At 40.8% G+C, this 22,804-nt stretch overlaps 1 protein-coding gene across 1 annotated transcript in view; it reads left to right on the top strand.

The window, feature by feature from the left end:
- Nucleotides 1–22,804, top strand: part of LOC144762003 (fucolectin-4-like) — a 474,150-nt gene that overhangs the window by 326,663 nt on the left and 124,683 nt on the right. The gene's annotated exons all lie outside the window — the stretch shown is intronic.

The raw sequence follows: 22,804 nt of genomic DNA, 5'->3' as shown, positions 1-22,804 counted from the left end.
ACCCAGGGGAAGCAAGGTCATATTAAATTCCCATGGTGAGGGTAATGGCGCATTAGCAAAGGTTTTTTGAGCCCATTGAGGGGACCTGAAGTTTATGACTACACAGTCTCCCTCAAACTTTTTTCTCAGTGGGCCCACCCACCCGACTCTTTGTGTTTGAATAATCTCCCTTGCTCCTTCCATTGGGAAATTACAATTTGTGGATAACCAATGGAGAATCCTATTTTTGAGAGTTGTATGATTTTCCTCTTGGTCATTCTTTAATTTAGGCACATTGACCAGAATCAGCACATATGCCCCGCATTCAGGCGGCAGATTGATGCGGGTGGGGATCTTCCTCATGTTGGTTGCCATGTTAAGTTCAGATTGAACTGTAGGGCGGGTTTGGGGATCATTCTTAGATTGATGGGTTAGGACCCTTTTGCTTTTATCAGCGTTAGGATCCATCCTTGCCACACTGGCTACCTTAGTCGTATTTAAATTGGGGGCATGTTTAATTAGGGGTTGGATTTTACTTGTGCTAGGTGCGGGCGTAGTTGGAGTTGATTTGTTATGACCAACTATTTTTCAGTTAGTATTAGCACCACTGTTTTTAGCCTTAGTGCCACCTAGTGTCCCAACGTTAGGTTTGTTTATTAAAGTCTGCCCTATGCCCAATTTTAATACATGGTCGTCCAGCACTCTCAACCTCTTATCCAAATTTAAGATTTGTTGATTAATTGGACCTAAGAGGGTGGACAATAGTGTCTCCATCCTCCCCCAGAATACTTAATTTCCCGATGCTACGCTAGCTTCTACGGGAGGAGTTTTGGTTGCCATAAGTTCGTCTTCTCCCTTGTCCCTTTTCCGCTCTGCGGGGGCAGAAATCCTCCGATTTCGCTTACGCCCACCCTTATTTCTGTGTGTTTTTGGTGATAACTCAGTGTCTAGGTGCTTCCATTTTCTTTTAGCTTTTTGGCCTCGGGTTCGCACAGGGATGCTATTACTTTTGTCTCCCTCAGTATTTGATATATCAGGATCCACATATGAATCCTTACCATCTAAATGTAGGTGATCATTTACCAATAGTGCAGGAATCTTGACTGATATTCATGTCAGGCCTGAGCAAGGTGGGTGTTGATGATAACCTACTACCTGGGGTGAATTGCGCCAATGGGGCCGTGTCCACAATTATGCAATTCTCATTAGAGTCTGTACCTGGGGGTCCTGCGTAGGAAGCAGCAAGTAAGGAGTCCACTGAGTTATCTTGATTCAAAAGAAGCGGGGGCAGGCTTGATGGAAGCGAAAAAAATGCTTTTCAGTGTTCTGAATGGCAGTAGCAACAACATCAATTGTCTTCTGGAGCATTTTGTCAATGGGGGTCAATGTTGGCCGCGGGGTGGTAGTAGTTGGCTGGGCCAGTTTGTGCACGTCTTTTGGCCTGGGTACTGCCGGTGTCCTTTTCCCCATGATTCTAAGCTGTTGTTTAGTCAATAAAATATACTTTATCACTAACCTGGTGTAGGTCCCAGGAATGATGAAAGGGACTGCCAAAGGAGGTGGCCCAGCCCAGCCTCTTCTGGCCTCGGAGGGCCACAGAGGGCCCGCCCTTTGCCCGGGCTTCGCCCGGCGTCCCGCGTAGCGGATGCTCAGGTCTTTTTTCAGCGCCTCCAGGCGCCGGAAACGCGTTGGCGGCCTCCGCTTTGCCGCTAGGGGTGATGGGAGTTGAAGTCCCCGGTAGCCGCGAGTGAGCGGCGGCAGCGTGCAAGTGGCTGGCAGCAAGGACACACAGGTAGGGAAGTGTGCCTCGCCTGAGTCTTAGCCCCAAAAGCTGTTTGCTCCCCCGCTTTGCCGATGCTCAGGTCTCTTTTCAGCGCCTCCAGGCGCCGGAAACGCATTGGCGGCCTCCGCTTTGCCGCTAGGGGTGATGGGAGTTGAAGTCCCCGGTAGCCGCGAGTGAGCGGTGACAGCGTGCAAGTGGCTGGCAGCAAGGACACACAGGTAGGGAAGTGTGTCTCGTCTGAGTCTTAGCCCCAAAAGCTGTTTGCTTGATAACAATGATATTGTTAGTCTACAAGAGACAGGGGCGGTTGAAGTGCACCATCTGAGCGGCTTTAAAACTATATTTACACCAGCTATTAGCTCATTACGTGGCAGAGCCAAAGGTGGGCTTTGCACTTATGTATCCAACCTTTTTAAATGTGAAAAAATAGAGATTTTGTGTAATAATTGTTTTTATAACATGGTTAGGATTCATATTAACAAAAAATGTTGTTTGATGATTGTTAACTTTTATAACAATGTCCCCCGGAAGACATTCCAGTAGTTTTGAAAACTCTGAGAACTGATATTTACAGGTTGTTAGGTAAGGAAACTAAAGAGTCTGTTGTTGTGTGGGAGGGTGATTTTAACTGTCCACCATGCAAGAGGGGAGAAAAGGGGACCTGTGGTCTGATGTTGGATAGAGATTACGAATTTAACACATTTTGACCACACTGAATTTGGGGATCTTTTGAATGAAATTATCTTTACATGTGATTTGGGGTTCGCAAATAAAATGTCAACCTGAGATGTCATTTTCCGCAACTTTTAATGGTAGAGGGGTATTCTCGACAATTGATTTTATTATGATATCTTCATGTTATAGAGAAAATGTTTTAAACTATAAAACGTTAGAGAATCCTCTAAGTGACCGTTTCCCTATTAGGGTTGACATTTTAAATCCATATTCCGACCCCGAGCATGATCATATATCTAGGCGTTATCCGAGTAATATCGCCTTACTAAGACAGTATGGTTATGCACTGAAGTGGTCCAAGGTAGTGCCCGATGACTTCCTATGCAAGTTAATTAAGACTTGTGAACCTAGTTTTAATGTTTGTTTGAGTGAGGCAGTTGATAACACAGAAATAATTAACAACTTTAAGATAATTACCACACAAATAAAGGCCAGCCTTTGGGTAGAAGTAAGAAACCAGAATAGAAAAAGATCTAGCTGGTTTGATACTATATGCACCAAGGCTTATTCCAACCTTAAACGTGCCTTTAATACCCCTGATAGGGATCAGATTCTGATCAGGGAATTGCGTAGGGGATATAAAGTGGCTCAAAAGAGGAGAAAAGATGTATTGAAGAGGGAAGCTTGGGAAGCATTATGTGATGCTTCCCAATCCCGTGACATGACAGCCTTGTGGAAGGCAGTAAATGCACCATTTTTTAATGACAACTCTAGGGAAAGGATTGAGATTGCCATTTCCTAAGCTGAATGGGTGAGGTTCTTTGAAATGCTCTATAGTGCACCCACTCTGATTGCAGAAATGTTTGATGAGGTAGCAGAGCAGGGCGCGATTAACCCACCAAAGAGTATTATAAATTAGAATTTTACTCTGGAGGAAGTAATTTGGAGCATTAAATCAAGTCTGGGGGGAAAGGCACCGGGCCCTGATGGTGTACCGGTGGATATTTTTAAGAATAACATGACTTTATGGGCGCCATTGCTCACTCGACTTTTTAATGCCTCCTGTTCCGCTGGATTGGTATCGACATGGTGCAAGTCTAGTCTACTATAGTTCCTATATTTAAAAAGGGTGATAGGACTAGTTGCGTGTGCTATCGCCCTATATCATTGTTAGACTTGACAGTCAAAATCATTGGTAGAGTGATTTTAAATAGATTACACATATGGGCAGATGAACATAAGATAATGAGTGATCTCCAATATGGCTTTAGGGAAGGTATTGGCACTGTAGATCAGTGCCTTAATTTATATATTCTCCTAGAAAAATATACTAAACCTAAAGGAGGTAGGATGTTTTTAACTTTTGCAGATTTAACATCCGCCTTTGACAGTGTTACCCACAGTCAGTTGTGGTTAATTTTAGAACGTCTGGGGGTGGCGGATAATATCATTCAATTCCTTAGGGATTTGTACAATGGTGCTAGGGCTTCCATTAGATTTGGAAAGAAAGGTGAATGCACTAGGATGTTTAGCATTGCTAGGGGAGTGCGGCAAGGATGCGTCCTTGCCCCATTTGTATTTACCATTTAAATTAACGATTTAGAAAAAACTTTGCTGCAGGAATTCCAAGACATGCCATTGGCCTCAAATCGCTCAATTCCAGCATTAATGTATGCTTATGATGCAGTATTGATGGCTAGGACTCCAATGGCAATGCAAAAAATGATTACATCATTTACTACTTTTATGACCAATTTGGATTTGAAAGTCAATTGCACCAAAACTTTTTGTATGAACTGTGGTTCACGCACAAACAAGAAAAAGAAAACAATGTATATTGATTCCAAACCATTAGATTTTATTCAAACTTTTCCCTATTTGGGTATTTTGTTTGATCATTCTGGTCAATGTTGTAACGCAGTAAAAACTAGGAGGTTGCTGTTCTCGAAGTCTATAATGGCCCTTAAATCGTTTAGTAAAACAATGGGAAAGAAACCTATTAAAGAACTCTTATGTATTTATAAAGCAAGTTGTGTTGCGATTGCCACATATGATGCGGGTATCTGGGGGGATTCAAATGTGACTACCCTTCAGGTAACAGAAAATAATTTTCTTAGATATTTCCTATCAGTACCGGATAGTGTGTCCACCCATAAGTGCCATGTTGAACTTGGACTTCCGTATTTGGAAGATATTATTAAGGTGCAACCGGTCCTCCTGTGGCATAGGGTTTGGACCACAGAGGAATGTTCTTTTAACCGTTTCATTTTGAGGGATGCTATAAATCTTGACTGTGTCCACAATATGAGATGGTTACAGTACATTAAGAACTTTCTTGTAAATATCGGTCATCAGGATTATTATGAAGATCCCTTGATGATGAGCCAGATCCCGAGGAAAGAGTTGAAAAAACTATGTATAACTTATCTGGAGGATCGTAGGGATAATGTGGAGTTTTCTAAAAAAATCTGTGATTTCACATCAACTGATAACGACCGCAAATGCCATCCAACCATATATTACTTAACAGATGAGAGACTTTGAAAGGTTCCTTTTAATCCGTTTTAGACTTGGTATTCTGTTTAGGTTACTAAGTTTCCCTAATGTGAATGATTGGTCAAAGCGAATTATTAAATGTCCTTGTGACGACTTGTCCAATCAATCTGACATCCATATTTTATTATTTTGTAAATTCTACACATTTCCGAGAAAAAGGTGGATAATGCCATTATTAATGTATATGAATTTTAGACAATGCTGACCTGCCTTTTTAGCAATCCAGAAGCTTGATAATATATTTACTGTCGCATCCCTCTCGGCTTTTCTTACAACTGTTTTTATTTCACGGAAATCAATATTTATCTAAATTGTAACGAGCTTACTGTATGAATATGTATGAAGTCGGATAGTTTGTTCTTTTTTATGTATAGTATTCTTATTTTCGCTTTATAACATAATGTGATTTTATTGTACTTTTATGGTTATTGTGCATTATAACCGAATAAAGATATCTGAACTGAACAGAACCTAGCCATGCATTTTAACATTGAATCAGGTAAAATATATTTATACTCAAAAGTAATTCAAACATCTTGATATTTTTTTTTTTATCTCATTCTCTGGGACTTCCTCTTGGAGGTCCCTCAATTCACTCAAGGAAGTCTGTGTTGGATTTCAACAAGCAACTACGATCTTTCAGCCCCCTGACCATCCACCGACAATTCTAATGTGGCAGGCGGATGATCGGGGGCTGAAAGACCGTCCAACACTAATCCGACGGGCTCAAGGAGCCCTTCGGATTGTGGGAAGGTCTGTAATGCCTACAAAGGTGGCAGTGCCTGCTCAGTCACCACCTTAGGCATTACAGTGGCAGTTTCTGCTGGCCCTTACAAGGTGGTGAACTCGTCATGAAAAGGCTGGTGTAAAGGGAAATAAGTGGCCTCTAGTGGTTACCCCCTGGTCTCCGTACATGGGACCTGGGGGGCAGCTATGTTGCCCCCTACATATCCCTGCAGCATGTGGGAGGCTCTGCATGGTGCGTACCATATAGTTCCACGTATAGGCAAAATGTGCGTTATTTGGACTGCAGAATTTGCTGCAGCCTGCAGGACACGCCGCAATACAAAAAATAAACTTTGCGACTACTTTGAAGGCGGTGGCATCGTAGCACAGGGTGCGAGACCGCCGACAGCTTGTCGGGTGGTCCCATCCCCGATACAATGGCGGTCAGATGTGAGTCCGGCCACCACCATAATCAGCCCCTAAGATCCAGAGATAATAAGTAATTACATGCCCATCTCTTTACTACCTGGGGTTAGCAAAATTTTGGAAAACATTATCTATAACAAATATTACAGATTATTTGGAAATTAATAATATTCTTCATCCTACCCAGACAGGTTTTAGAGCTGGTTATAGTACTGAAACAGCTCTTTTGAGGGCCACAGAATATCTAAAAATGATCATGGATCATGGTGTATCAGCAGCACTGATCCTTCTGAATTTGAGTGCTGCTTTTGATATGGTCTCCTACCCTATTCTTCTCCATCGACTCGAAGAAGCTAGTTTCACAGGAACAGCCCTTAGGTGGCTTGCCTCATTCTTGGACAGGTGCAATTTTCTGGTAAGTGAGGGCCCATTCATGTCATCTAGCCATCAGTTGCTTTGTGGAGTTCTGCAGGGCTCAACACTTTTAAACATTTATAACTGCCCATTGGTAGACGTTACTTGTTCCTACAGCCTGAAGATGGTATCCTACGCAGACTATACCCAGTTAATTGTCACATTGGCACCAGCCATGGACACCATTGCTGCTGGGAATAATAGCTGTCTGCAAAAGGTGTATAGATTGATGGCAGCCAGTTGCCTAAAGATGAATGAGTTCTTGATACTAGGGAACATACCAACACTCTGGGATAATATTATTTGGTCATCTTCCCTAGGTAAACGCCCAGTCCCCAAGTCAGAAGTAAAAATTCTATGGATGGGTCTTGACAATCAGCTAACCATGGCCTCCAATGCAAAAAAAGGTGGCTGGGAGCTGTTTTTGGTCTTTTAAAAGCCCTGAGAAAGGTGCTGAAATGGCTCCCGAAAGAGGCGTGCACAACTGTGATTCAAGACCTGATTCAGATGCGCCATGATTAATGCAATTCGTTTTCTTTAGGTAGTACAAATCAGTGATGAAAAAACATCAGATCATTCAGAACGCCGCTACCTGAGTATCCCGAAAATACGTTCAGCAGATGCTGCGTCAAGACTCATCACTGGGTGACTATACGCTGCAGGATACAATTTAAGGCTTTATGCATTATTTATTGTGCAGAGCATAATACAGGTCCTCAGGTCCTTTGGTAATTGGCCACTATTTATCAGGCCAAAAGGGACATGAGGGCAAATAATCTTGAGTTGCTCCTTGTCCCAACGATCAAGAGAGCCAAGAGTGGGGGTCGTTCTTTAACCTACCTTGCACCAAGATTTGGAATGCTCTGCCCGCTAGCCTCTCATGAAAGTTAAATAAAAGAAAATCCATATTGTAATCAGGCATTCAAAGGGCGTGTGCATTGCGCAATTCTTCCCTCAAAACTTGGATGATCTTTAAGCAATCATCATTAAATGGTACCAGGTCCCTGACATCAATGTGGGTTAGCCTTACTAAAGGCTCTGCAATCAAGGAAAAGTTTGAAATCCATTGGTGTCAGAAGACAACAATTCCCAAGAGCATCCACACCACCGTCTAGGTGATAGGAGGATTCATATTTAGAATTGCAAAAGCACATTCTTTTGAGACTTTTCTTGCCTCTTTCTCATCGTGATGACTAAGATAACTCACGTCATTATTGCATCTTTGTGGCGAAAACCCTGTGACAGTTGTCAGCTAGATGATTCAACAATACAATCGTATAAAGTTTACAGTGTTCTTTTTGCTTAGGTGCCACCAATAGGTCATCTAAATATTGAACCAGGACTAAGTTATAGGGCAACTGCAAACATTTCAAATCTTTTTTCAGGATCTGATTAAAAATCGAAAGACTATCAGCATACCCCTGCGGGATTCAACACCAAACAAGAACTTTATTTTGGAACTGGATCGCAAAAAGATATTGACATTCCTCATGCAGACAAACGGAGAAGAAAGCTTGGCATAAGTTGATAACTGCATACCATTCTGCCTCTGTTAGAATCTGGAACAAAATTACTGTAGGATTCAGTTCCACCGGCCAACATACAATCGCCATTTCATTTATTTTTCAAAGGTCCTGAACAATTCTCCATTTACCACTCATTTATTTAATGGCCATCATAGGAAAATTGCAAGGATTACCAAGTACATCCCGCATAATTCCTTGTTCAACAATGTTTCGGTGATGGGCATCCTTCCTTCTTCTGACTGTTTTGAAAATTTGTATTGTCTACTTCAAGGGAAAGCTAGTTTTACATTTATCTTGACAGTTTTTGCACTTTTTAGCAGCCCAGTTTCTTTTCCTGTGAAGTCCCATACATCTTCTTCGATAGTATGTCGTAAATTTAGAGGTGAATCATCTTTTGTAAGGACTGGAAACAACTGAACTCTTGAATTATTTGATTTAGTTTTAAACACTGATTCTTCCTCTGGGATTTCAATTGCGACACCAGCCAGTGTACAACAAATCACACAGTTCATCTTGCAAAGTAAGTTTCTACCCAAAGAATGAGCAGAACTTAAATCAGACATTATGAACTGATGATTATTCTCCATTGATCCTATTTTAACAGGGATATTTGCCATCACCTGGCGAACAATCTGTTTATTGCTAATGTCTACAACTTGTACTTCTATTCCTGAAAGAAAAAAAACAATACTCATCATTATTTCATAAGCGGGAGAACCCTCAGCAGGAATATCTCTCCCTCGCTAGGTGATTACGCTTTTTCAACATAGCATCCCTTATTCTCACTCAAATAATTCAGAAACCAAATGAGACAAGGTAGGATACAACAGCCAATCGCAGCTTGGCTATGTCAAAGTTCACTGTATGTAGTATGAACATGGGCCCATTAGGTGTTCTTAAAAGATCCCTCACACACACCAACCTGGTTGGTGCCATGCTTCATCATTGGGGTCCCAACCGGGTAGCCGAGTGCCCCCCGGTTGTGCTACAACACCTGATTACAGCGGAGCTGGTGTTGTGCATATATGTGGTGTGAGGTGAATTACTAAAGTTAAAAATATCTCAGAGAATCATCCTTGCCTCAAATTTTAATGTTGGCGGCTCAAGATATGGTTAAAAGCAATATGTGTAGTGCAACTATTTAGGAGTTATTACCGTTAGTTCACTATGTGTGGTGGTCTACATGTGTTGGTTCGATTATATAATTCGTAGAAATTCTAAATCTCAAGATACTATTGTTGAACTTATCAACAAAAAGATACTAGACTTTCAAGACACCACATACATACAGATAGGGCCTTTTTCTGAATTAACAAGTTTTCCTTTTCAGGGGTTGGTGTGCCTATTTAGGTTTGGGACATTTGCCATTTGGTGCACAAGAGTAAATACACTAGCCAAAGTGGATTGCCACAGGACAGGAGTCCATTTTAGTGTGAATTGAATATACAAAGTGCCACAGAGGTACTGGTTTTATTTTTACTGTTTGCAAGATTTGTTTTCTTTTAATTTAATGATTTCTTCTTATTTACATTTCTATTTCCTTTATTTGTGTTCATTGACATGGCCTGTGCAATTGTTTTCTAATTCACAGTTAGTTAGCTGAGGAGTCATGCTTGGATTGGTGAGATGTCACCACAGAAACATGCTGTTGGTTTGTTGCTGTCAGAGTCGCACTGCAATTGGCTGAACTTCGGCATAGAAAAAAAACTAGAAAAAATCGGGAGGAGCAAAGGATAGGGCTAGGGGTACGTTCCGTTCCCCAAATGGATACTAAACTTAAACAATGTGGATGACCCACTATGTGTATGTAATATAATCACTGTATGTAGTATGAACATGAACCTGGTTGGTGTCATGCTTCATCATTGGGGTCCCACCCGGGAGGCCGAGTGCGTTCTCTTGTGCTACGATGCTTGATTACAGCAGAGCTGGTGTTGTGCATATATGTGGTGTGAGGTGAATTACTAAAGTAAAAAATATCTCTGAGAATCCTTGCCTCAAATGTTTATGTTGGCGGCTCAGGATATGGTTAAAAGCAATATGTGTAGTGAAACTATTTAGGAGTTATTACCCCTTGTTGACTATGTGTGGCGGTCTACATGTTTCAGCCCGTTAAAAAAGTGAAAGGGCTTTCTTCAGGACCAGTTGAGTGATTAGTGAGTGGCAAACGTGAAGGATGCCACGTGAAACCTGTGTAGTACCTACACACGAGCTGAGGTGTGTGGTGTCAGTGTCGGTGTACTCACTAACACTTGAACAAATACCTGTTGGGGAAGGAAGAAGACATGACAAGACATATAATATATTGCAACATAAAATGCAATCTTAACGGCAATATGAATGTGCATGCATAAATATTAGTATCCCGCACACACAGAGTAAATGAGTCTGTTCATTCAATGATGAATCATAGTCTGTGTTTCTTCAATCTTTATTTCTTTATTCCTGCAGTAGCCAACGCGTTTCGTCTTTTTAAAAGACTTCTTCAGGGCTACAAAAACAAATATAAAATGTTCGTATTTAAGACCCCAAAACTTAAAACTACACTCTCATATTTACATATATACATTTTTAAACAAAACAATACTTCAAGAGACCTTGGTCCTGAATTTAATTCAAAGACACTTATGTATATTGAAAGACAGAATTGTACATGTCATTAATACACTCAACACAAATGTTAACCTAATCTGGTCGGTATGGGAAACTATGATTTTAGAGAACAGTTCTACAGGAATTACTACATTATATATATCACTTGGTCCTTGTTCATTTTGGGAGAACAAAAGAAAAAGAAAAGGAAAATTCCACAATTACAGCAAATCATTATATCATCACAATAATTATAATTATTATCACTAAACGAGATAATACTTTTTAGATTTGTCATGATCACTGCTCATTCTACACGGGTCACATACTTGGACAAATCAAAAATTTATGAGTTACACAAAGAACTCTAATTAGGCTTCAAAGTTGATACTTTTCATTGAAATATCATTAATTATTTCATTGAACATCTTATGATATATTAAACATTATTCAAGGGAGAATATTTATTTTGTGTTATTACCTCTTAGTTAAATGTGCATTCGACACTGAGTGTTCCTGCTTCTTGTAGCCACTGTGGATTACAATCCCTCTTCTAAAATAATAATATAATCAATCACTTGTCTGCCAATTTACATAAAAGTAATTATAAAAATCATTATAAAAGATCTACAGGAAATATACTTCGACTTCCTCACTCTACCTGTAGTGTCACATATGTGAACTTGTGACCTTCTGTGTAGCATCCAAATGCTTTCTTTCTTATCCCCTATTTTACTTTCCTCAGCATATGAACCAGTCTCCACAGCATACAGAAATACCTGTCAGATAGGTATAAGGGGCATAATGATCCCAAGTTACCATGCATGAAATATATAACATATTGTCTACTATTCATCTACCAGACGGTTTAAAGCAGAGAAGAGAGACATACCTCAGAGTAAAAGGATATCGGTTGATCTTGGCCCATATGGCTTCAGTCGGACGTATATTGAAATGGACAAACTCCCAAATAGTATCCGGTCACTGTCTGCCCCTTCCTTAAACAAAGGGGAGACATACAACCCTGAGTCACATCATATTCCATTAAAGTTAGCAACCATAATTGTGAAAAGGGAATGATATCCCACATTAACGGTGCATGTCCAGTTAATAATCCGAGAATATTAAAGTTGAAACCCTTCAGCAATACGCAATGTAATATACCATTGCATTTTGTGTCTGTATATACAATTTATTTTTGCTATAGTATATTCAAGAGTGGAACATTTCAATGTGCTATAGATAGAGAATGCATGGGGTATAGAATACTCACTCTCCCTTCAAGCTATCAGGTATTAATACTAAAAGCCTGTATTAAAATGTCGGAGGATCAAATATTTATGCTCTTCTGTGTATACTAACTTTTCATCACTAACTTACAAAAATAGGATGAAATAGAGTCCAGATCCCAAAACAATCATTCATTATTTCATCCAGCTTGCATCGCTTTCAAGAGCGCGATTTCAGTCAATCATACACCACAGTAAACATTACTGTATCTCAATACAGTGAACAAAAATGTCAATATATTCCTCCAATCAATAATGTCAATATTCTAGGACATAACAGAAACCAATTCTCTACTCGGCACTGTTACACCTTCTCATTGAGCTTCATGCTGATTATCCAATCTAACACAATCAACCGAGGTGGCACATATTTGTTATATAAACCATTCTTGGTACTCTACTCTAAAGTGTCATGTCTAAATAATAAAAGACAAAGACACCTAGTATTAACATCAATCAATAACGTTCTTAATACACAATTTAGTTTGGTCACCATGAACGTCACACTGAAAAGGACAACGTTATCCCTAATGTCGTTCTTAATGTCAAGATTAAAGCTATCTCTTTAACGGGCACACAGTTATTATTGTGCCCTCATCAATAATGCCGTTATCCATATTTGTTAAGCCAATCTGCTAAGTGGGCAGACAATTATTGTCAAAACCATACTCTGTAGTCACTTGATGTTATAGAGTATTATGTGCTCAGCAAGAAAGTGCATCGGTCACATTCGCTATAATGTAAAAATTAAAGCAATCTCTTTAACGAGCCCACAGTTATTGTTGTGCCCACATTTAGATGTTACATAATACAAATCACTCACATTGGTAATACCATTATTAATATTTGTTGAGCCAATCTGCTAAATGGGCAGACAGTAACTGTCATACCCATACTCTGTGTTTACTAGATGTCATGGATTGTTATGCGCCCAACATGAAAGCGCATCGGTCACATTCGCTACATCAATTTTGATTGCTATATATTGTACAAATGAGGCACGAGATAAATGTTAAAACACCCCAAAACTACACACGTAGCTGGGTACACGTTATACATTGTGGCAAAGCAAAGTCTGAAAACATCTCAAAAGAGAGATAATAAGTATAACGCACCCTTATCCTGTAACTTCTTACTTGTATCTAAGCATCAATGTCCGGCGTGGTAACTCTCGGCATGTTGTATCAAGCCAAGCAATTACCAAATGCCGTCTTTTGAACTTTCTTACCACGCCCGCACATGCACAATTCGGTCAAAAAGGACGGTAAAACAGCCGCCATCTTTAAATACTGAAAAGGTCTGTGTTAGTGGTGTTAAATTCCTTGACCCAACTAAACCAATAGAGATATGGCATCATAGTTGCATCCGGATTGTGCCTAGAGTTATTTAATCAATATTATTTATCATTTTGTTTACTCTTTAATTCCCTAACAATCCTGAAAAAGGATATATGTGAAGTACATCCTCTTCTTGCGATATAATATTTATCGAAACCATATTCAAGCGAATACTAATATATTCTCATGCTACAGTTGAATGATATCCACACTCCACAAACATTATAAATAAGGAAAACAGCAATTCAATCACAATGGACTTATTAGACGAGTGAGTATTCACGTTCTAACGTGCATTTGCAAGACATATTTGCCATCACTAGCAAATTATGCTCGCATGGACAAATGCTCTAAAATCCAAAAGTAGCTAAGTTTCAAGTTCTAAAGGTGCATACCTGTCTGTATTAGACAGTAAATATATATATATATATATGACTTCCAAGATCTCAATAAATGCACATATATGTTCTTGACATGCAGTAGCGGGACACAGTGGCTTTTGCCTACAGGTAATGCCCGCATGTACTTCATATGAATACGTTCTATCAGACAGACAAATGGATAGTCTGAAGAACATATAATCACCATAGATGTTGTAAAACGTACCCTTACAATCTTATCATAGCATGCACATATTACTTAATATCTTGTATTCGTCTTAATGGGAGGAGAGACAGAGAAGGTTTTCTTTACTTTTCCAGTAATGGTTTACTTCAAAACCCCAAAGTATTTGGGTACGACAATTTTTGACCCAATAATTATGTGGCACAGATGTTAAATTCCATTAGTGAATCAGCAATGTACAACGGTGCATTCCATTTCTGGTCATTTCAGAACAAAGCATGAAGTATAAAAGGTCAATAAATCAAACTTAGGGCTATGACCTTTCATGGTGACCTATCTTTCAGTTCTTCAAACATCAAATCAAAAAATAATAACAGTTTTTATCATTATTTGTGTACGAAATTATGATAGGATGCTGTGAGAATGAAGCAGTTACCTTGGACCGGAAGCGGAGCAGATCGGGCAGTGACACTCCAGGTGGGCCGGAAGACTCCTGCGGTCTAATGGTGCTGGGGAAGTTGACGCTCCGACTACGTCACCAGGGGGTGAACATAAAGGCAAGGAGGTAAACATGGTGCCCCGGGGGTGAGCAGCGGAGGAGCAGCGGAGGCAAGCCTGGAGGAAGAAAAGACGAAGGAGAGGAGGACGGAGTACAGCGGAGAAGCAGAGGAATCATCGGAGCCCAGGAGTGCGGGAGAGGAACCAGCGGAGCCCAGGAGTTCGGGAGAGGAACCAGCGGAGCCCAGGAGTGCAGGAGAGGAACCAGCCGAACCCAGCAGTGTGAGAGCCTGGAGCCAGGGGCACCCTGCAACAACCTACACTGCCACCCAGCCCCGTGGCACAGGAAAAGGAGAGAACGCCCCGGGTCCCAACGCCACGACCAGAGACGCAGGTCGTGGCCCAAGGCAAGTGTCATTGAAGGGGTTGTTTTGGTGGGGGGGTGGGGATCGTCGGGGCACTAACAAACAAGCCCGGTCTGTTTTTTGTGGTGTTGTGTCCCTCACCTTCCACCCTCACATCTCCTACATCCGTTCTTTTTTCCTTTTTTTCCTACCTCCCGTCCCCCTCACAAAGCCCGTGGTGGTGGCACCCAGTCCTTTACGGCATAGCGGTCTCAGAGCTTATCCCGGTATTATTCTCTCCTTTCCTTCGATACGTCGGGAGAGCAACGCGGAAGAGTCCGGAGGGACCACGGCCACCCGAAGACTGCCATACAAGAGAGAAGACGGATCCCAATTCTTTCTGTTTTGTTTTACTTTGTTCCACAAAACTGGATGTATGGGACTAGCCAAAGAGCATTTGCGTAAGAACTTGAGAGATAATAAAAGATAACACGGTATACCCAAAAGCAGTGTACGGTCTGTGCTCCCTTTCACCCGCCGCACCCCTGAGTCGCCGACAGATGCAAAGACACAAATTATCCCTAAACAGCATCAGATCTTAATAACGACCTCAAACATCCTCTTTTAGAGGAAATAGTGCATCTCAGAATTACTGCTGAGTCCGTACTGTACGCTTCGCAGCTTGCATATCCACTTTGCCTCTTTCTGGTGAAGAGTACGTTCCCTATTTCCCCCTCTCTCCTTAATATCCACACGTTCAATGGCATGGAACCAGATATTGCTATCATCTGGGTATTTCTCCTTAATATCCATGGCTATGGCGTATCTTTCATCTGAATTTCTTATCGCACGTACATGTTCCTGAATTCGCGTCTTGAGACAGCGAATACTGCTGCCCACATAGATTTTTCCACATGTACATCCGATCACATAGATCGTATATGTGGTGTTAAAATTGATAAATGAAACAATTGTATACATCTTACTGGTGTTATATTTGAATTCAGAGATTTAGTTCCTACCAAGGTGACATATAGAACAATTACCACAGACAAAGAAGCACAGTGGATTCACTGGAAGCCAAGTAGGCCCTCGTAGAGCTTCCTTTGATGTTTTGACATAGCTAGGACAGAGGTTCTTTTTGATGGTATTACCTCTACGGTACACCACATTTGGTCCCATGGAAATAATACCAGATAAGTTTGCATCATTACTCAAAACATGCCAGTTTTTTCTTAGCACATTATATATCTATATGTTGATTATAATGCATAATGAACAACAAATCAGTAGTGTCTCTCTTGTCATTTTTCTTTTTAGTTTTGTTTGACAAGATTTTCCTTCTGTCCTGCTGTTTAGCTCTAGCCTCAGCTTTGTCAAGACAGACTTGATTGTATCCTCGATCCTTAAAATGACTTTTTATGCCCTGAATGTTCTGATGGAAGGCCTCATCTTCGCTACAATTTCTTCGGGCCCGAACCATCTCCCCATATGGTATAGCATTGATAGTGCTTTGAGGGTGAAAGCTCGCGGCATGCAATACACTATTGCATGCTGTCGGTTTTTAAAAAATTTAGTGTCAAATGCACATTTAACTAAGAAGTAATAACACAATTGAAATATTCTCCCTTGAATAATGTTTAATATATCATAAGATGTTCAATGGAATAATGAATGATATTTCAATGAAAAGTATCAACTTTGAAGACTAATTAGAGCTCTTTGTTTAACTTATGAACTTTTGATTTGTCCAAGTATGTGACCCGTGTAGAATGAGCAGTGATCATGACACATCTAAAAATTATTATCTCGTTTACTGAGAATCATTATAATTATTGTGATGATATAATGATTTGCTGTATTTGTGGAATTTTCCTTTTCTTTTTCTTTTGGTCTCCAAAAATGAAGACGGTCCAAGTGATATCTATAATGTAGTAATTCCTATAGAACAGTTCTCTTAAATCATAGAGTTCACCATACCCACCAGATTAGGATTACATTTGTGTTGAGTGTATTAATGATATGTACAATTCTGTCTTTCAATATACATAAGTGTCTTTGGATTAAATTCAGGACCATGGTCTCTTGAAGTATTGTTTTGTTTAAAAATGTATATATGTAAATATGAGAGTGTAATTTTAAGTTTTGGGGTTTTAAATACGAACATTTTATATTTGTGTTTGTAGCCCTGAAGAAGTCTTTTAAAAAGACAAAACGCGTTGGCTACTGCAGGAATAAGGAAATAAAGATCGAAGAAACACAGATTAGTGTGATTCATCATTGAAGGAATGGACTCATTTGCTCTGTGTGTGCAGGCTACTAATATTTATACAAGTGTCAATCGTGGAAGGTTTTCCACGATTTAGAGAACCAAAAGGATCTGTTTCTCTGTTGGCCATTGCACCACTTGTTAATACAATTCCCAGAATTTTTGTAATAAGTGCGGTATTACTTCTTAGATCCTTGTTTGTGAATCAATATGAATGTGCTGTAGTCATTGTCTATATGATTACTACAGTGATTGGCGTATTGTCCATGTTTGCAGCGACATGCAGAGACTTTGTGCATGCTGTGCCTGTAGGGAAATAAGCATAGTCAGTTGAATGTGAACACGCGTTAGTTAGGGATGTAATAGCGCAGTCTAGTGCTGGCCAGAGGCTACAACAACAGGGGTGCCTAACCCACGGGACCCGTGGAGGATAGTGCTGGCACCCTGTGGAGCCCGTAGGCTGTGTTTACTGTTGCACAGTGTCCTGTGTGGGGGCCACTAGGAGGAAGTGCCAAGTGATCCACAGCGAACTGTGCTTGGCGATCGCGGCTATCAGGAAACTAATCATGCGATCATGTGACATTGTGCTCCTAAAATAGATTTCAGACGTGAATTAAGTTAAAAAGTTGAAAACATGCACAGGTTTTGTTTGGTCATACTTACAATATTTAGGGATAATTGGAAGATTATCGAGGCTTGGGGGGTAGGATACTCTTCCAAGGTTTCAATCTGCAAGTCAAAATTGCCATAGTGAGCACGATAGGCTATGCGGGCTCGAAAGGATGGCAACATTGGAGCACGCATTGTCTTACTTGGTCTTGGAGAGTCATCCGCTGCAAACCTGATTTGGTCCTCCGTAGTCTCGGCTGGTGCTGGGTACAGTGAGGGAAGCAGCTTTTGTGGAAGGAGGGCAAGACCCGGTACATGCAGGAATGCATGTCCGGGTTCGGAAGTGACTCAGCAATCTCTCTGGCGTGCCTGCACATGCATGCGTGGTCATTGTAAAGGTGATAGGCTGGATGTCCGACTAAGGGTGTACAGTTTGGTGGCCATTTTGGATTGGGGTTATTCAAGAATTTGAGTGTTTATCCTCTTGAAATAGTTGTTGTTGAGAAAACTTGTGTTTTTATCTCTTGGGGTGCGGATTAGTCACGGACTTAAATCGTTTAATTGATGAATGTGTATTTTAGAGACAGCGTGCTCTCGAATGAGTGGTGATGATAAAACTCATGTTTTATTCATGGTGTGGAGTTATTCATGGAATTCTTTCTTGGATGAGTTATGAAGAACGTCATCTGTTCATCTCAAAGTAGTTCACTTGCGGGTTAGCGCGGATATAGCGATGGGGGAATGTCACTTCTAGGTTGTCTATGGGCACAGCAGGTAAATGGTGCATCGCGCATGGTGGCGTGAGTACTTGCGTCCCTGTTCCTTGTGTTTACGGTGGTGGGCTCCTGGCCACTGACAGGTGAACATGTGTGTAATCTAAAGAGGTGATGAAGGTGGTAGTTACTGTCTATTGAGGCTATTCCAAGGAATATTATCTTTGAGGCCTGTCTTATGGCTGGATAGGCGATAGATCCATCTCTGTTCTTTCTGTAGTAATTGGTGTTGTATGTTTGGCATGTTTGGATCCAGAGCCTCTATGATGACCCAGAGCATGTCATTTGTCGTATGTCCTGCCTCAAGAAAATGTTTCTGTCCGTCATCCCGATGTAGGTAGGATTGCAAGGGCACACTATAAGGTATATAACATGTGAGGTGTGTTGCAATTAGTGTGTTGTGGCAGTTCCAAAGTCTTGCCTGGTTCTAGGTGGAGTTTCTTGGTGGTTTCAGTCAGGTGGCATACACTGCAATTGCCACACGCAAAATGGTCAGAGATTTTGGGGAGCCCCCAAGCATTTAAGACAGTGTTCCCTGGCTTTTGCTGTTGGACCGGTCTTGTCGATACAAGGGCATCTTTTATAGATTTTGCTTTTTTGTGAGATAGGAAGGGAGTGTCCCAATTGAGGTTCCCTGTCTTGAGGATTTTCCAATTTTTTTTAGGATGTTGGAGACTTTGTTGGACACCGTGTTGAAGGTTGTGACACGTGTCAGAGGTATTGGTGTGGCTTCACGCGGATGTTTCTCAATTAGATCTTCGAGGTTTTGATTTTGGGCTCATTTTCAGGATTTTTCAGTGATGTGTTTAGGTTACCCTTGGTCTAGAAGTTTGTTACTCAAGTCCTTTGCTTGGTCCATGAAGTCTGCCACACTGCTGTAGTTTCTTCGAAGCCGTAGGTACTGGCCGTAGGGGAGATGCTCCCGCAGGGACCTCGGATTGAAGCTGGAAAAGTTTAGGGGCGAGTTTTGGGAAGTAGGTTTCAAGTGCGTTTTGCTTTTAAGGTGACCGTCATCAGCTTCGATGTCCAGATCTAGGAATGTGGTTTTGTGATGATCAAAGTTGTATGTAAATTTGAGGTTCTGGTCTCAGGTATTGAGCCTTTGGCAGGATGTATTGAGTGACTCTGTGCCTCCTTCCCAGATGAGTAAGATATTGTCTATGTATCATTTATAGAATTCTATTTCAGGGATCCGTGACACATTGTTAGGAAATATGTACTTGGTCTCAAAGTCGTGCCACACTGGGGGCGAAATCGCTGCCCATGGATGTGTCGTATTTCAGAAGATAGAGATGGCCTTCAAATTCGAAAAAGTTTTCTTTGAGCGCAAGTTTAGCGCATTCCCAGATTAATCTTTTGGGGGTCTGGTATTGCCATTCTGTTTTATCCAGGGCCGTCTCTAAGACTCCTATGGTGTCGTCTTGCGGGAGACTGGTGCAGAGACTCTCACTAAGAATGAGGTCTCTGGGTTGTAGGCCAAGTTGTTAAGCTTGCATTCAACGCCCTATGCTTATTTCCCTACAGGCGCAGCATGCAGAGTCTCCACATGTCGCTTTCCAGCATGGACAACACGCCAATCACTGTAGTAATCATGTAGACAATGACTACAGCACATTCATATTGCCATCAAGATTGCATTTTATGTTGCAATATATTATATGTCTTGTCATGTCTTCTTCCTTCCCCAACAGGTATTTTTTCAAGTGTCAGTGAGTACGCCGACACTTACACAACACACCTTAGCGCGTGTGTAGGTACTACACAGGTTTCATGTGGCATCCTTCACCGTTGCCACTCACTAACCACTCATCTGGTCCTAAAGAAAGCCCTTTCACTTTTTTAACGGGCTGAAACATGTAGACACCACACATAGTCAACTAACGGTAATACCTCCTAAATAGTTGCACTACACATATTGCTTTTAGCCATATCCTGAGCCGCCAACATTAAAATTTGAGTCAAGGATTATCAGAGATATTTTTACCTTTAGTAATTCACCTCTCGCATCATATATGCACAACACCAGCTTCGTGTGTAATCAGGCGTCGTATCACAACCGGGGGCACTCGGCCGCCCGGCTGGGACCCAAATGATGAAGAATGACACCAACCAGGTTGATGTGTGAGGGGTCTTTTGAGAACACCTAATGGGTCCATGTTCATGCTACATACAGTGATTATATTACATACACATAGTGGGTCCGTCCACATTGTTTATGATTAGTATCCATTTGGGGAACGGGACGTACCCCTAGCCCAATCCCTTGCTCTCCCCCTGATTTTTTCTAGGTTTTTTTTCTATGCCAAGCCAATTGCAGCTCGACTCTGACAGCAACAAACCAACAACAGCATGTTTCTGTGGTGACATCTCACAAATCCCAGCACAATTCCTCAGCTAACTAGCCGTGAATTAGAAAACAATTGCACATGCCATGTCAATGAACACAAATGAAGGAAATAAAAATGTAAATAAGAAAAAAACATTAAGTTAAAAGAAAACAAATCTTGCAAACAATAAAATTAAAACCAGTATCTCTGTGGCACTTGTCACATTCAATTCACACTAAAGCAGACTCCTGTCCAGTGGCAATCCACTTTTGGCTAGTGAATTTACTCTTGTGCACCAAAGGGAAAATGTCCCCAACATAAATTAGGCACACAAACCCCTGAACAGGAAAACTTGTTAATTCAGAAAAAGGCCCTATCTGTATTTATGTGGTGTCTTGAAAGTCACAGTATCTTTTTGTTGATAAGTTCAACAATAGTATCTTGAGATCTTGAATTTCTGCGAATTCGATAATCGAACCAACACATTAATTAACCAAAACTTCTCTAACGCAAATCACAAATAAGAATAGTACATCACAGTAATCAAACCTCTAATTGAACCCAGAATCAACATTGCATAATCAAATACCTCACTCACAGCATAAGAATCCATCACTTAGCATAGCCCACCATATTCAGTACCACACCTCAGTCACCAAAATACTACCAGAATGATGTGACTCTATACATACTTACAATCAGACTTGTTCAGGAGCAGCAACACCAACCAAGAACACAGCAAAATCCACTAGGAAAATCCACTATGACTAGGGATAGGGCAAAAAGAGAAATTTCTAAAGCAGAAAGGACGTGTTCTTAACTCGCAACACTCTCTGCTACCACAAATTTGTGGGTGCGGGGTACCCTGCAATTTTGACAGCCCAAAATTGTACCTTCACAGAACATCAACAATTCGATGAATTGGAAACACTGTTAAACCTCAATTTCAAGAGTTAATGTATCCCAGAGGTAAGGATCCTCCCAACACAGCACAAATATCGGAATTACAGTCAATACATGAAAACAGCCTGCTCAAAAACTTCTAGTTCTAGATCAGCTGAATAGTTGAAATGATTTATTACAAAAATAATTCTAAAATGCAGAACAGAATAATCGTCATGAAGGCTCTCAGAAAAAATGGCATTACAGAGAAGTGTGCAATCAAAAAATATTCTAAGTTCCAAGTGGGCAGCAACATCAGGAGAGAAACAGACAGCATCCCTAGTAGAATTAAGGAAAGCTCTCTCAGCCCCACAAAACCGAGGGTTTTATATATTATCTCCAAATTGGAAATCACTAAAACTGCTGAATCATCATGGTATGATCAAATGTGTTGCTTTCTCTGCAAATCAGAGCACAACTTTACTAAGTGCCATATTGTCATAGAACCTAAGCACTATCCCGCTACATGAATATTGATTCTGAAAACTCTATACTAATGCCATCCGGAGATGGTGGGATAAACTAGATCCGTGATCAGCAGGTTATTATGAATAAATAGTATACAATGAGCTAATGGAACAACTTTGAAGTAAAGTTACAGTTTGGAGACTAGCCCGAGAGAGTTCATCGAGACCAGGAAGAAAAATACCCATGGAAATAAACAAACATGACTGTGTACTGCAGAAATGACAGATAGTGAAATGTGCAGGGAAAAGGCATCCATTTGGCACAATATGACTGCTAGGCCCAAATTGAGGCCTATATAACAAAAGTCTGGAACACACTCTTCTATATGTCATGGGAAATTCGTTTTAAAGACAATAGTACAATATTTGTTCGTACATATGTCATTGAGTGTAAAACCACATTCCGTATGCTGTTAATGCTGCACAAAAATATGAATGCATAATATTTCTAACAATAGATAGGAGACAATTACTCATGGACTAAAAGATGTATACTTAAATCCATTGTATAGCGGTTGTGGGAAATGTATCACGAGTTCAGGGTAATTTTAAATATCCGGGGATTTCGAATGTGCTGGCAGAATGAAGCAGTCTCACAGCATGGCCAGTTTGGATGGAGTTCAATGCACTGTTACTTGAGACCACTAGAGTTTGTGCAGGTATCTTTGGCAGTGTTTTGTGCAAAGCCTTTACAGTGTTTCGAATCTT

Source organism: Lissotriton helveticus, chromosome 6 (genome assembly GCF_964261635.1).
Source record: "Lissotriton helveticus chromosome 6, aLisHel1.1, whole genome shotgun sequence".
NCBI lineage: Eukaryota > Metazoa > Chordata > Amphibia > Caudata > Salamandridae > Lissotriton > Lissotriton helveticus.
This window is presented reverse-complemented; position numbering and strand designations above follow the sequence as displayed.